General features: G+C 37.5%; 1 protein-coding gene and 1 long non-coding RNA gene across 2 annotated transcripts in view; one reads left to right on the top strand and one right to left on the bottom strand.

Moving 5' to 3' along the window:
- The window catches only part of SLC9C1 (solute carrier family 9 member C1), a 171,580-nt gene extending 161,286 nt beyond the window's left edge, over positions 1–10,294 (top strand). Inside the window, exon 28 of the mRNA XM_054482329.1 lies at positions 9,907–10,294. The gene's annotated coding sequence lies outside the window, so the exon portion shown is untranslated. The remainder of the gene's footprint in view (positions 1–9,906) is intronic.
- Positions 8,354–13,203, bottom strand: LOC134739153 (uncharacterized). The gene is made up of 3 exons (XR_010125675.1): positions 13,177–13,203; positions 8,581–8,690; positions 8,354–8,436 (listed from the first exon to the last, which is right to left on the bottom strand). It is a non-coding gene; the product is annotated as an uncharacterized LOC134739153 (long non-coding RNA).
- Positions 13,204–13,947: the final 744 nt, after the last annotated feature.

Raw genomic sequence — 13,947 nt, 5'->3', positions numbered from 1 at the left:
TGAGAGAAGTAGAGAACTTCCCTTTGTGACTCATCTTTCTGCTGAAGAGCCATGCAACCCAGGCCAAGGGAGACCACTTTGTTTCTCCCTAGCCCTTGAGTTAACTTAGGAGAAAGGCACTGGAGAAAGCTGTAGATATTTTCCCAGACCTGGGATGAGAGCAGGACGCCATTTTTAATCCAGTCACATAAAAAGTCAGTCATTCTTGGGTGACTCAGCAGCGTGGCTATGCAGGCATTTTAGTCTCAGGCCAGAGATTGAACACCCTGTTCTGGAGCAGGGTAGGAGCCTCCACTGCCAGAATTGTGGAAAGTGCCTCAACAGTAGGTGCTAGAATTGTGCTTTTCCCCACTGCAAGTCTGGGGTAGGAGGAAAACTGCTACAGCTGTAGTTTCTCCTGGGTAGTGAGACTTGCAGCCAGGGCCAGCTTGGCAACCAGGAACTTATCTGTATGTGCCATTGCTGGGTGCCTTACCCTGCTCCCCTGAGATTGTGGTGCAGTGGGGCCCTCTTTGCTCAACCTCCAGGTAGAAATGCAGGTATTTGTTGCAGTCATTCACCTTGTTCAGCACCCTAAGCCATCCCACCCTTCCTGGACACAGATCATGGTGCAGTGGGGCTCCCTCTGCTCCCCACCCAGGCAGATCTCAGGTGTTTAGAGCACCCATTTGCCTTGTTCATCAGCTTGAGCCATGCAACCCTTTCTGGACATAGATCATGGTACAGTGGAGCTCTCTGCTCCACACCCAGGCAGACCTCCAGGCATTTGGAATACCCATTCACCTGGTTCAGCAGCCTAAGCTATGCCATCCTCCCTAGGCATAGATTGTGGTGCAGCAGGGCTCTCTCTGCTCCAAGCCCAGGGAGATCTCCAGACATTTGGGGCACCTGTTTGCCTGGTTCAAGAGCCTGAGCCACCCCATCCTTTCTGCACATAGATCATGGTACAGCAGGGCTCTCTCCGCTCCACACTTAGGCAGATCTCCAGGCATTTGGATTACTCACTCACTGGATCAGCAGCCTGACCCACCCCATCCTCTCTGTGCAGAGATCCCGGTGTGTGGGAACTCTCTCTCTGCTTCATGCCCAGGCAGATCACCAGGGATTCAGAGTGCCCACTGAGCTGTTTCAACAGCCTGAGCCACCCCACCCTTCCAGAATCATGATGCAGTGGGACTCTCTGCTCCATGACCAGGCAGATCTCCAGGCATTCAGATTATGCACTCACTGGATCAGCAGCCTAACCCAACTGCTCCCCAACTTCCTGTGCCGAGATTTTGGTACAGGGGGACCTTCTCTGCTCCATGCTCACACAGATCTCCAAGCATTCAGAGCACCTGCTTCCTTGGGCCAGCCACCTGAGTCATCCTACCCCTCTTGTACAGAGATCTTGGTGAAGGGGGGCCATCTCTGCTCCACACACAAGCAGATGTCAGGCATCTGAAGCACCCACTCTTCTAGATTAGGAGCTTAGGCTGCCCCCCACCCCTGTGCAGAGAACTCAGAGCCAAGGTTTCCCAACTCCATGCCCAGGCATACCAGTGAGTACCTGGTGGACACTCACTGGACTCTCTATTGGCACTGGTGCTTGCGCCTGCTATCAAGAGACCTGCAGACAGACCTGCCCAGTCAAGACACACCCTGTATGGCTCCTACTCCTCATCCCCTCAAGGCTGAGCAGGGAGCTCAGACCACTGTGCATATTAGGAATTAGCCCATTGCCTAAAACAATAGTTTCTGCCAGTAAACACGGGTCAAGTGTATACCTAAACACATTGGCCACAGCCAGCTCTTACTGTAAGTGCCATCTACAGGCTTGTAGGATGAACTGAACAGCCCAATATAAAACCTGCCAAAAGTTTTATGAAGACATAGAGCTATAGTAGCAAAGCCAAAACAGCATTCTCTATGGTCATACCCCCTAAGGAGTAGGGGAAAAGGGAACAGAAAAAATAAAAAATAAACAAATAATAATATTATTAAAGGGAAAAAAGGAAAATTCTACTCACATGAAAAGAATTACAAAAATTAGAAGTGCCAGTGTCTCCAGATGAGAAGGAACCCATGCAAGAATTCTGGCACCATGAAAAATCTGAATGTGGTAACACCACTAAAGGATTTCACTAGCTCTCCAGCAATGGTCCCTAACCTAAATGTAAACTCAGAGATACAGATAAGGAAGTCAAAGCATGGATTGTAAGGAAGCTTAATGAGATCCAAGATGAAGTTGGAAATCAATACAAAGAAACCTTAAAACAATCCAGGAAATTAAAGAAGAGATAAACACCTTAAAAAGAAATCAATCGGGGCTTCTTGAATTGGAAAACTCACCTAAAAAAATTCAAAATACAACTGAAAACTTTATCAATAGACTAAACCAAGGAGAAAAATGAATTTCAGAGCTTGAAGACCACTCTTTTGAACTAACCCAGTCTGCCTGAAATAAAGTTTAAAAGAATTTTAAAAATGAGCCAAGTCTTTGAGAAATATGGGATTATATAAAGAGCTCAAACTTGTGAATTATTGGCATTCCTTAGAGAAGGAGAAAAGTCAAACAACCTATAGAATATATTTCAGGAAATAATTCAAGAAAACTTCTTTAATCTTGCTAGAGATGTAGACATCCAGATACAAAAACCTAGAGACAATATACAAAATGAACATCCCCAACACATATAGTCACCAGACTGTCCAGGGTCAATGCCAAAGAAAAAATTTTAAAGTCAGCAAAATAGGGTAGATAACATACAATGGGAACTCCATGAGGCTAACAGCAGATTTCTCAGCAGAAACCTTACAAGCCAGGAGAGACTGGGGACCTATATTCATCATTCTGAAAGAAAGAAAATTCCAACCAAGAATTTCGTATCCTGCCAAACTAAGCTTTATAAGCAAAGGAAAATTAAAATATTTTCCAGACAAGAAAGTGCTAAGGGAATTCATTACCATGAGACCACCCTTACAAGAGACTGTTAAGAGAGTTCTAAACAAGGAAACAAAAGAATGGCACCTGCTACCACAAAAACTCACCCATGTACATACCTTGCAGGCCTTATAAAACAAAAACACAACAGAAACTGCACAATAGACAGCTAACGACTTCACAATAGGATCAAAATTTACATATCAATATGAATCTTGAATGTAAATGGTGTAAACACCCCCACGTAAAAGGCATAGAGTGGCAAGTTGAATTTAAAAAACAAGACCTATCCTTCAAGAAACCATCTCACACATAATGACACCGATGACCTCAAAGCAAAGGGCTGGAGAAAGATCTACCATGCAAATGGAAAACAAAAAAGAGCAGGGGTCACTATTTTTATATCAGATAAAACAGACTTTAAATTGGAAACAGTAAAAAAGACAAAGAAATGCATTATGTAATGATAAAGGGTTCAATGTAAAAGGAAGACTTAACCATCCTAAATCTACATGCACCCAATATTGGAGCACCTAGGTTCATAAAACACACACTTCTAGATGTATGAAGAGGCTTAGATAGTCATACAATACTAGTGAGGGACTTTAACTCCCCACTGACAGTATTAGACAGATTGAGACAGAAAAGTAACAAAGAAATTCTGGACTTTAACTCAACACTTGGACCTAATAGACATCTACAGAATACGCCACCCATCAACCACAATGTATATTATTCTCATCTGCATACAAAAAATATTCCAAGATTGACCACATGCTCAGCCACAAAGCAAGTCTCAATCAGTTCAAAAGAATCAAAATCATACCAACCATATTCTTGGACAACAGTGGAATAAAAATAGAAATGAATACCAAGAAGATCTCTCAAAACCACACAATTACATGGAAATTAAACAATTGACTTCTGAATGATGTTTGAGTAAACAAATCAAGGCAAAAATCAAAAAGTACTTTGAAATAAATGAAAGACACAACATATCAAAGTCTCTGGGATACAGCAAAACCAGTGTTAAGCATAAAGTTTTATAACACTAGATTCCTACCTCAAAAGTTAGAAACATCTCAAATTAACAATCTAATTTCACACCTTAGGAACTAGAAAAACAAGAACAAATGAGCTACAAAGCTAGCAGAAGAAAAGAAATAACTAAAATCAGAGAAGAACTGAACAAAATTAAGACATAAAAATCCATACAAAGAATCAATGGAAATAAAGTCGGTTTTTTGAAAGGATAAACAAAATCAGTCGATCACTAGCTAGATTAAAGAAAAAAGAGAGCTCCAAATGCGCACAATCAGAAATGACAAAGGTGACGTTATAACCAATGCCACAGAAATACAAAAGATCCTTGGAGACTATTATGAACACCTCTACATACACAAACTAGAAAATGTAGAAGAAATGGTGTATCAGTCCGTTTTCATGCTGCTGATAAAGACATACTTGAGACTGGGCAATTTACGAAAGAAAGAAGTTTACGGGATTTACAGTTCCACGTGGCTGGGGAGGCCTCACAATCATGGCAGAAGGTGAAAGACATGTCTCATATAGTGGCAGACAAGAGAAGAGAGCTTGGACAGGGAAACTCCCCCTTATATAATCATCAGATCTCATGAGACTTATTCACTATCATGAGAACAGCAAAAGAAAGACTTGCCCCCATGATTCAATTACCTGCCTTCGGGTCTCTCCCACAACATGTGGGAATTTAAGATGAGATTTGAGTGAAAACAAAGCCAAACCATATCAAATAGGTAAATTTCTGGGACAACACAATCTCCGAAGATTGAATCAGGAAGAAATTGAAAAACTGAACAGACCAATATCAGGTTCCAAAATTGAATCCATAAAAAAAAAAACCTACCAACCAAAAAAAAAAAGCCAAGGGCGATGGATTCACAGCCAAATTCTACCACATATACAAAGAAGAGCTAGTACCAATTCTACTGAAATTATTTCAAAAAATCAATGAGAAGGAACTCCTCCCTAACTCATTCTACAAAGCCAGCATCACCCTGATACCAAAACCTGGCAAAACACAATGAAAAAAGAAAACTACAGGCCAATATTCCCAATCAACATAGATGTGAAAATCCTCAACAAAATTTTAGCAAATTAAATCCAGCAGCACATCAAAAAGTTAATATACCACAATCAAGTAGGCTTTATTTCTGGGATGCAAGGCTGGTTCAACATCCAGCAAATCAATAACTGTGGTTCACCACATACACAGAATCAACAACAAAACCATATGATCATCTCCATAGACATAGAGAAAGCTTTTGATAAGATCCAACATCCCTTCATGATAAAAAGCCTCAACACACTAGGCACTGAAGGAATGCACCTCAAAATAATAGAAGCCATCAAGCTCCTATTATTTTTGGGACAAACCCACAGCCAACATCATACTGAATAGGCAAAAGCTGGAACCATTCCCTTTGAGAACTGGAACTAGAAAAGGATGTCCACTCCCACTACTCCTATTCAACATAATACTAGAAATGCTAGCCAAAGCAATTAGGCAAAAGAAAGAAATAAAAGTCATCCAAAAAAGAAAAAGAAGTCAAACTATCTCTCTTTGCAGACAATACCATTTTATATTTAAAAAACCCTAAGGACTCTACCAAAAGGCTTCTGAGGTGACAAACAACTTCAGCAAAGTTTCAGGATGCAGAATCAATGTACAAAAATCAGTAGCATTTCTATACACCAATGTTCAAGCTGAGAGCCAAATCAAGAACACACTCCCATTTACAATACACACACACACACACACACACACTCACACACACACACAAACCTTAGGAATACATGCAACCAAGGAGGTAAAAGATTTCTATAAGGAGAATGACAAAATACTGCTGAAAGAAATCACAGATGACATAAACAAATGGAGAAACATTCCATGCTTGTGGATTGGAAGAATCAATATTGTTAAAATGGCCATACTGCCCAAAACAATCTACAGATTCAACACTATTCTTATTGAATTACCAACATAATTTTTCACAGAATTAGAAAAAAAAATGGCTGGGTGTGGTGGCTCACACCTGTAATTCCAGCACTTTAGGAGGCCAAGGCAGATGAATCATGAGGTCAGGAGTTTAGGACCAGCCTGGCCAACATGGTGAAACCCCGTCTCTACTAAAAATACAAAAAATTAGCTGGGCTTGATGGTGGGCACCTGTAATCTCAGCTACTCAAGAGGCTGAGGCAGGAGAATCTCTTGAACCCAGGAGGTGGAGGTTGCAGTGAGCCAAGATCACACCATTGCACTCCAGCCCGGGTGACAGTGCGAGACTCTGTCTCAAAAAAAAAAAAAAAAAAAAAGCGAGGGCATCACAATACTGTAAGGCATAGCAATCAAAGCAGCATGGTACTGGTACAAAAACAGACACATAGACCAATGGAACAGAGTAGAGAACCTATAACTAAAGCCCCACACTTACAACCATCTAATCTTCAACAAAGTTGACAATACAAGCAATGGGGAAAGGACTCCCTATTCAGTAACTGGTACTAGAACAACTGGCTAGCCATATACAGAAGAATGAAACTGAAACTATTTCAACCTTTCCCCTACCTTTCAACATATACAAAAATTCACTCAAGATAGATTAAAGATTTAAATGTAAGACCTCGAACCATAAGAATCCTAGAAGAAAACTTAGGAGACACTATTCTCAACACTGGCCTTGGCAAATAATTTATGACTAAGTCTTCAAAAGCAATTGCAACAAAAACAGAAAGTGACAAGTAGGACCTAATTAAACTAAAGAGCTTCTGCAGAAGCAGAAGAAACTATCAATAGAATAAACAGACAACCTACAGTATGGGAGAAAATATTCCCAAACTGTGCATCTGACAAAGGCCTAATTTCCAGAATCTATAAAGAACTTAAACAATTGAACAAGCAAAAAACAACCCCATTAAAAATGCATGAAAGACATAGACAGACACTTCTCAAATAAAGACGTACAAGCAGCCAACAAACATGAAAAAGTGCTCATCATCACTGATCATTAGAGAAATGCAAATCAAAACCACAGTGAGATACTATCTCACACCATTCAGAATGACTCTTATTAAAAAGTCAAAAACAACAGATATGATGAGGCTGCAGAGAAAAGGAAACATATATACACTGTTGGTAGGAAAGTAAACTAGTTCAGCCACTGTGGACAGTAGTTTGGAGATTTCTCAAAGAACTTAAAACAGAACTACCATTTGATGCAGCAATGGCATTACTGGATATACATACATATGTGTATATGTACATACGTATATACATATATGTATATACATAGGTACATATATACATATATGTATATACATAGGTACATATATACATATATGTATATACATAGGTACATATATACATATATGTATATACATAGGTACATATATACATATATGTATATACATAGGTACATATATACATATATGTATATACATAGGTACATATATACATATATGTATATACATAGGTACATATATACATATATGTATATACATAGGTACATATATACATATATGTATATACATAGGTACATATATACATATATGTATATACATAGGTACATATATACATATATGTATATACATAGGTACATATATACATATATGTATATACATAGGTACATATATACATATATGTATATACATAGGTACATATATACATATATGTATATACATAGGTACATATATACATATATGTATATACATAGGTACATATATACATATATGTATATACATAGGTACATATATACATATATGTATATACATAGGTACATATATACATATATGTATATACATAGGTACATATATACATATATGTATATACATAGGTACATATATACATATATGTATATACATAGGTACATATATACATATATGTATATACATAGGTACATATATACATATATGTATATACATAGGTACATATATACATATATGTATATACATAGGTACATATATACATATATGTATATACATAGGTACATATACAAATTATTCTACCAAAAAGACACATGCACTTACATGTTCATCATAGCACCACTTACAATAAATAGCAAAGACATGGAATCAACCTAGGTGCTCATCAGTGGTGGGTTGAATAAAGAAAATGTGGTACATATATGCCATGAAATACTATACAGCCATAAAAAAGACCCAAATCATGTCCTTTGTGCAGCAATATGGATGCAGCTGAAACCTATTATCCTAAGCAAATTAACACAGGAAAAGAAAACCAAATATTGCATATTCTCACCTATAAGTGTGAGCTAAACATTGGGTACTCATGGATATAAAGATGGCAACATTAGACCCTGGGGATTTCTACAGAGGGAAGGGAGGGAGGGGTCAAGGGTTGAAAAACTAACTACTGGGTACTATGCTCAGTACCTGGGTGATGGAATCATTTGAATCCTAAGCCCAGCATCACGCAGTATACCCAGGTAACAAACTTGCACATGTATCCCTGGAATCTAAAATAAAAATTGGAAAAAAAAGATATTTTTATTATTGCCCAAAGAATACTTTCATATATTATCAGAAGATATTCTCTTTTTTGTATATTGAATTTAAGTCAGAATGATTTAGGTAATGTTTAATGCATTAATCTCTTTTACCTCAAAAAAGTAATACTGTCATAGAAAGCAGAAGGAAATACAAGGAGGTGCTGGAGATTGATAATCTTCTTGGCAGGAGGACACCCAAGTCAGCAGTTTCTTATACAATCCTATAATAATAAAAGCAGTTCAAGAATGGTCCACAAAAAGAATTAATTGCTTACAATAAGATCAATATCTTTACCTTGGACTAATGTGTACAACATGATTAGGAAAACACTGTAATTTCAACAGGCAAACTTATGAATAAGCAATTCAAGTAAAAGACAATACCTAACAATGGAGAAAATAGTAATCTAAGAAATGCAGAATTCAAAAAAAATTATTAACATTTGCTTTTTTAATTGACAACTTTTTTATTCATTGGTAACATCTATTTCCTTTGAAACAGAAGAGGAAATAGATGAAAACTGAGGGATATTGGTTTTCTCATATTTTGCTGGTAGAAGAGTAAAAACAACTTGTAACAAAGTTATAAGAATGCTCACACACTTTGAATTAGTGATTATGCTTCTAGGGATTAAGCCAAAGTAAATTATTCTTACAGTAAATGTGTACAAAACATCCAAGGCACTACTACTTCTAATGACAAAAGAAAGAGCCCAAGTGTCTAACAATGAGATTGTCTACAAAACATCCATATGAGGAAATATTGTGCAACCATTAAAAGGGTTGGTTGTATAGATCAATGTAAAATATGAAGAGGAAGGCAAAATATACAACATACAATATATACCCATCTTTCAACATGAAAAGGGTCTAGAGAAGATCAATACAAGTTATTTAATTATGGAATTAGAAGGATGAGAGTAGGAGTGGTTTTGATCACTTCTTTTATTTTAAGCGGTTCTATTGATTTTATAATAAAAAGCATGATTATGTAACTATTAAACATTATTGAAATATAAATTATTTGAAAGTTATTTATTTCTTAACACCCTTTATGTTCAGCAATACTGGTTTGATGAAGGGGGTTTTTATAGTCTGAACTGAAGCTCAATGAGTGGTAATGGATTAAGTCAATGCTTCTCACAATGGACAATCCTCCTCCTGACAATCCATAAACTATGCCTGTTCATTTTAGCAGGCTTCAGTGCCTTCTCAGACTCTGACTCCTAGGTTAAATCATTCTGCTACCACTCTATGAGTGACAAAGGATTCACACTCACTTGCTCAATTTCCTTCCTTGGCCTTAACAAAAATGACCAAGAAACATCCTATGGGAGTCAAATTGACCCTCTAGTACATCCTATTCTGGGTTGTAAGTCAATGCTAAAATGTTCCAAAACCCTCTATGTTTTTGTTTTTTCTTTCCGCTTCTATTAGGAAAGAGTAAGACTGTTTTGAAGACCGAAGCGTGTATTAATGCTGTGGCTATGAGAGGCCTCCTGCTGCAGAAACACACTTCCCTACATCAAGAAGGAGCAACTTCAGGTTGGATCCTGTGTGGACGATCTTGGTGCTAGGCAGAAAAGAAATTTGGACCTTGAGACCAGCAGTTCAACATATATACTTTTTGCAAAATTTCCTTGATTTAAAATATTTGTTATTTTAAATATACAAAACATTTTAGAAAATCTCAGAGTAAATTTTAGTCTTAAAGCCAGAAAATAAGCTTATAGCCATCTAGATATTTTGCATATTGCTCTTACAGCAATAATGGTTTGGCTCACTTTATGAAAAATAAAATGTATTAAAATATAGTTTAAATGTTATTCTTGATCCGAGTATTGATTTGTGTCACTCATTGCACTTCACTCATCTCGGTAGCTCTCAGAGAATTATAATAGTGAGGAATGAAAACTGATTCAGACTGAATCAGGCAACTTAGCCCTAAGTGAAACTTTCAGTAATCACTTTATTCACCATTATACTCACAGCAACAGCACAATACCTGGTATGTAATTTTAGAAAATAGTCTTAACAGTGAAGAATTAGTGCATGCTTTCTGTATGTTAGGCATACAACACATGCCATACAGTTATGATGAACTCATTTTGTAACAATCATATAAGGTAAGTACAATTATTCCCAATTTATGAATGAGTAAACTGAAAATCTTACAACTAGGAAGAGGCAGAGCAGAGATTTGAAAACAAGTTATAACACATATCCCTCTAATATGGTAAGCCCTAAATAGATATCTGAAGAATTAATAAAAATTTAGCTTGCAGCGAGCTGAGATAGCACCACTGCAGTCTGGCCTGGGCGAAAGAGCAAGACTCTGTCTCAAAAAAAAAAAATATTTAAAGATAAGTCTTCAGAGTCAGACTTCCACCTGGGGGTCTAGAAATCTGAATGCTATGCCAAATAACTGGTGGTGGGTACGTTTTAGAAGCCAAGTATGGCGACTCCTGTCACAAAAGTGTCCTTGTGGAAAAGACAACTTGGTTTGTTTCTGTTGACAAAGTCAAATCAAATTGCTACCACTTCTCTCCAAAACTAACCTTAACCAATTTTTTCCCAGTGATAATTACCTGACAGCTGTTAAGTGTTTAAGGAACCCCATTAATGAGTACCCCTCCTCTCCTGAGTTCTGAACCAACTGAAAATTATGATAAAGGGTTAAAGCAAATAGAGATTAAAACATTCACAAGCTCACCATTATTACTGATGGAACTGACATTAGATAATATGGTTGCCTTCTTTTCCCTAGAACTGAAAAGATTGACTGCTGTAGGCATTTGTCATTAAGCTTCATGCACAGCTGAGAACAGTAGAAAATGCAAGATTTCTAAGAGTAAATTTACCCCAAAAAGTATCAGGAAGAAGGAGATTAACAAAGAATGTCCAGGTTCTACTTCCAAATACATCAACCAAATAAACCACCACACTTCAGTAGAACAAATGAGAAAATGAAGATGGGCAGCAATATAAAGGCAATGGAGAGTCCAGCCCTTGATCTAGAGCAAGCACCAGGAGAGGGAAGAAGTGTTCTCCACCAACAGTAGCTGTTACTTACAGAGAGCCTAATGTGTCTTCTGATATGCTATTCTGAGTGCTTTTCCCTCATTAGCTTATGCAATCATCATATGAATTTTGGGAGGTACATACGATCATTAGTCCCATTTTGCCAAGGAAGTAATGGGGCTTAGAGCATGCAAATAAATTGCTCAAAGTCACACAGCTAGGCATGATGACATGGATTTAAATCCTCCAAGCACAATCAGTGTAATGCTTTTAAAGTTATTTAGATTTTATTATGGAAATTTAAGCCATTGAAGAAGTATTGCATACACTCCATTATATTAGTTATTGTCAATGTCATGGACTAGGTTTGTGTACTGGATTGTAAACATCTCCCTGTGGGAAAAGGCCACTACACAAGACACTGGAATATAAAATCCCGGTACCATGCATGATGTATATAACCAGCCTCATCTTCAGGGCATGGTGGGTTGTGTGCCTAGGGCTCTGCTTTTACCTGAAAGAACGTAATGTACAGACTTTGGCTGAGGAAGGTTCTTAGAGCTCACTTTCATTTGGCTCTTCAGAGGAAACCTGTTTATTTGCTTACAATGCCCAGAACATTGTCTGCTTTTAAAATTTTTATATAAAAGGCTTTCCTTGGTCTGTTGACCCTTGAATATTTTTGTAATTTAGTTTTATTCTTTAACTTTTATAATGCTTAAACTTGGTTTGTACTTTTTCTGCAGATAGTTGACTTATCTTCCATATTCTATGTTAGTTTTACTAATGAAAAACAGGAAACTTTGCAAATGAAGAAACATTCTTCCCAAGGGTCATTTATTCTCAGAGAAGTGCTGTGCCACCCTCCTGGTGGTTACAGCTAGGAGAGCATTTCCAGTGAACTGAAAAAGTTCCCATTCTGTTTCCAGACAATCATCTCTGGATTACCATGGCTCCTGCAAAGCCAGTGGAGCTATGTGCTGAAATCTCTTCACCATAAAGCAAAAGTCCAACCCCAACATTCACCTAGAGAGTTACTGAAACTCTGTTATCTCCTCTTTAAAACAAAGTACTTTTTTGTATGGAATAGCAGCAATTAATAGTTACAGTTTTCAAACACATAACTATCTGACATTAGCTAGGACTGCTAATCAGCTCATATTCTGTATCACAAAGTATATAGGTAGAAAGTTCTATTCAGGAAGATTCCTCAGTACTCTCTCACCTCTTGTAAAGGGAAGTAGAATAGGGAAGTCTTAACTAAACTATTTGACTCCTGGTTCTGTAAGAAATCTTAAACAAACCACTTCTTTTCCCATAATAAAATGCCCCAAAATAATTTTCTTTCTGTATAAATAGTTCTCCGAATTACCTTCCCTCATTTCACCATTGCCAGAAAGTGACTGGGCTAGGGCTAGAATTAGCCCATCTAGGCCTTTGAAACTGCAGGAGTATCTAGAATCACTCTTATCACTCACTCTTATTCTAAAGGTCTCTAATGTGCCTTGTGGTTAGGCCAGCCCAGATTGTGAAAACTGTGTAAGAACTGGGAAGCCTTGACACACTAAACATGCAAATATACTGCTCCTTATTGACACATTGGAGTGATGTAGACCAGGTTTCAAAGTCAAGCTTGTCTTTCAATGAGTACTTATTAAATAGGAGAACAAATAGATATATCCACACCCCGTTTGAACTTATATCTTAGCTCTGTCACTTCCTATTGGGATGTCCTTGAGCAAGTCACTTGAGCCTGGTGTTCTCATCTACAACAAAGAGGAAATAGTATTTATCCCACAGAATTCTTACATGAAGAAATTAGAAATTGTATCTAAAGCATTTAACAGAATTGCTGGATTATTAGAAGGCTTTCAACAAATACTTATTGTAATTATACTTTTCTATGATCTTCAAAGGATATAGCAAAACAGTCATTGGTCATTAATTCTTTACAGCAATGCCAAAGGATAGGAAAGTAAATTTAAAGATCTCAACCCAAACATTCTCTGATTTCCCTATCATCTGCTTACAAGTATCTAGGCTTTTATTTCCAATTCAACACATACAGTTTCTTACATGTGTTAGAAATATAGTTTCTTACACGTGTTAGGCAGTTAAACACTGAGAAGAATAAAGAGTGAATCTATGATTCAAAGATTTGTTATCTGGGCTTCTTTGTGTGGGGGTGTGTTGCTCTACTCATTTATGGAGAGGAGATATATTATTTATAGTCCAGAGTCAGTTTTACAGCAGTAAATCTGTATATTATAAATATCCTGCTCTTTCATGCTACTTTACACAAGTGATTGATAGCTAACACTTCCACAGCTCAGCTTCTCCATCTAGCGGCCTGAGTAAAACAGAAGCTTGAAAGCAATTCCTAACCTTCCCCTGAATTACAATGGACAGGTTGATTTCCAACTCTCCCTACCATGGCTCTCTGGACCCAGACTCTTT

Source organism: Pongo pygmaeus, chromosome 2 (assembly GCF_028885625.2).
Source record: "Pongo pygmaeus isolate AG05252 chromosome 2, NHGRI_mPonPyg2-v2.0_pri, whole genome shotgun sequence".
Taxonomy (NCBI): domain Eukaryota; kingdom Metazoa; phylum Chordata; class Mammalia; order Primates; family Hominidae; genus Pongo; species Pongo pygmaeus.
This window is presented reverse-complemented; position numbering and strand designations above follow the sequence as displayed.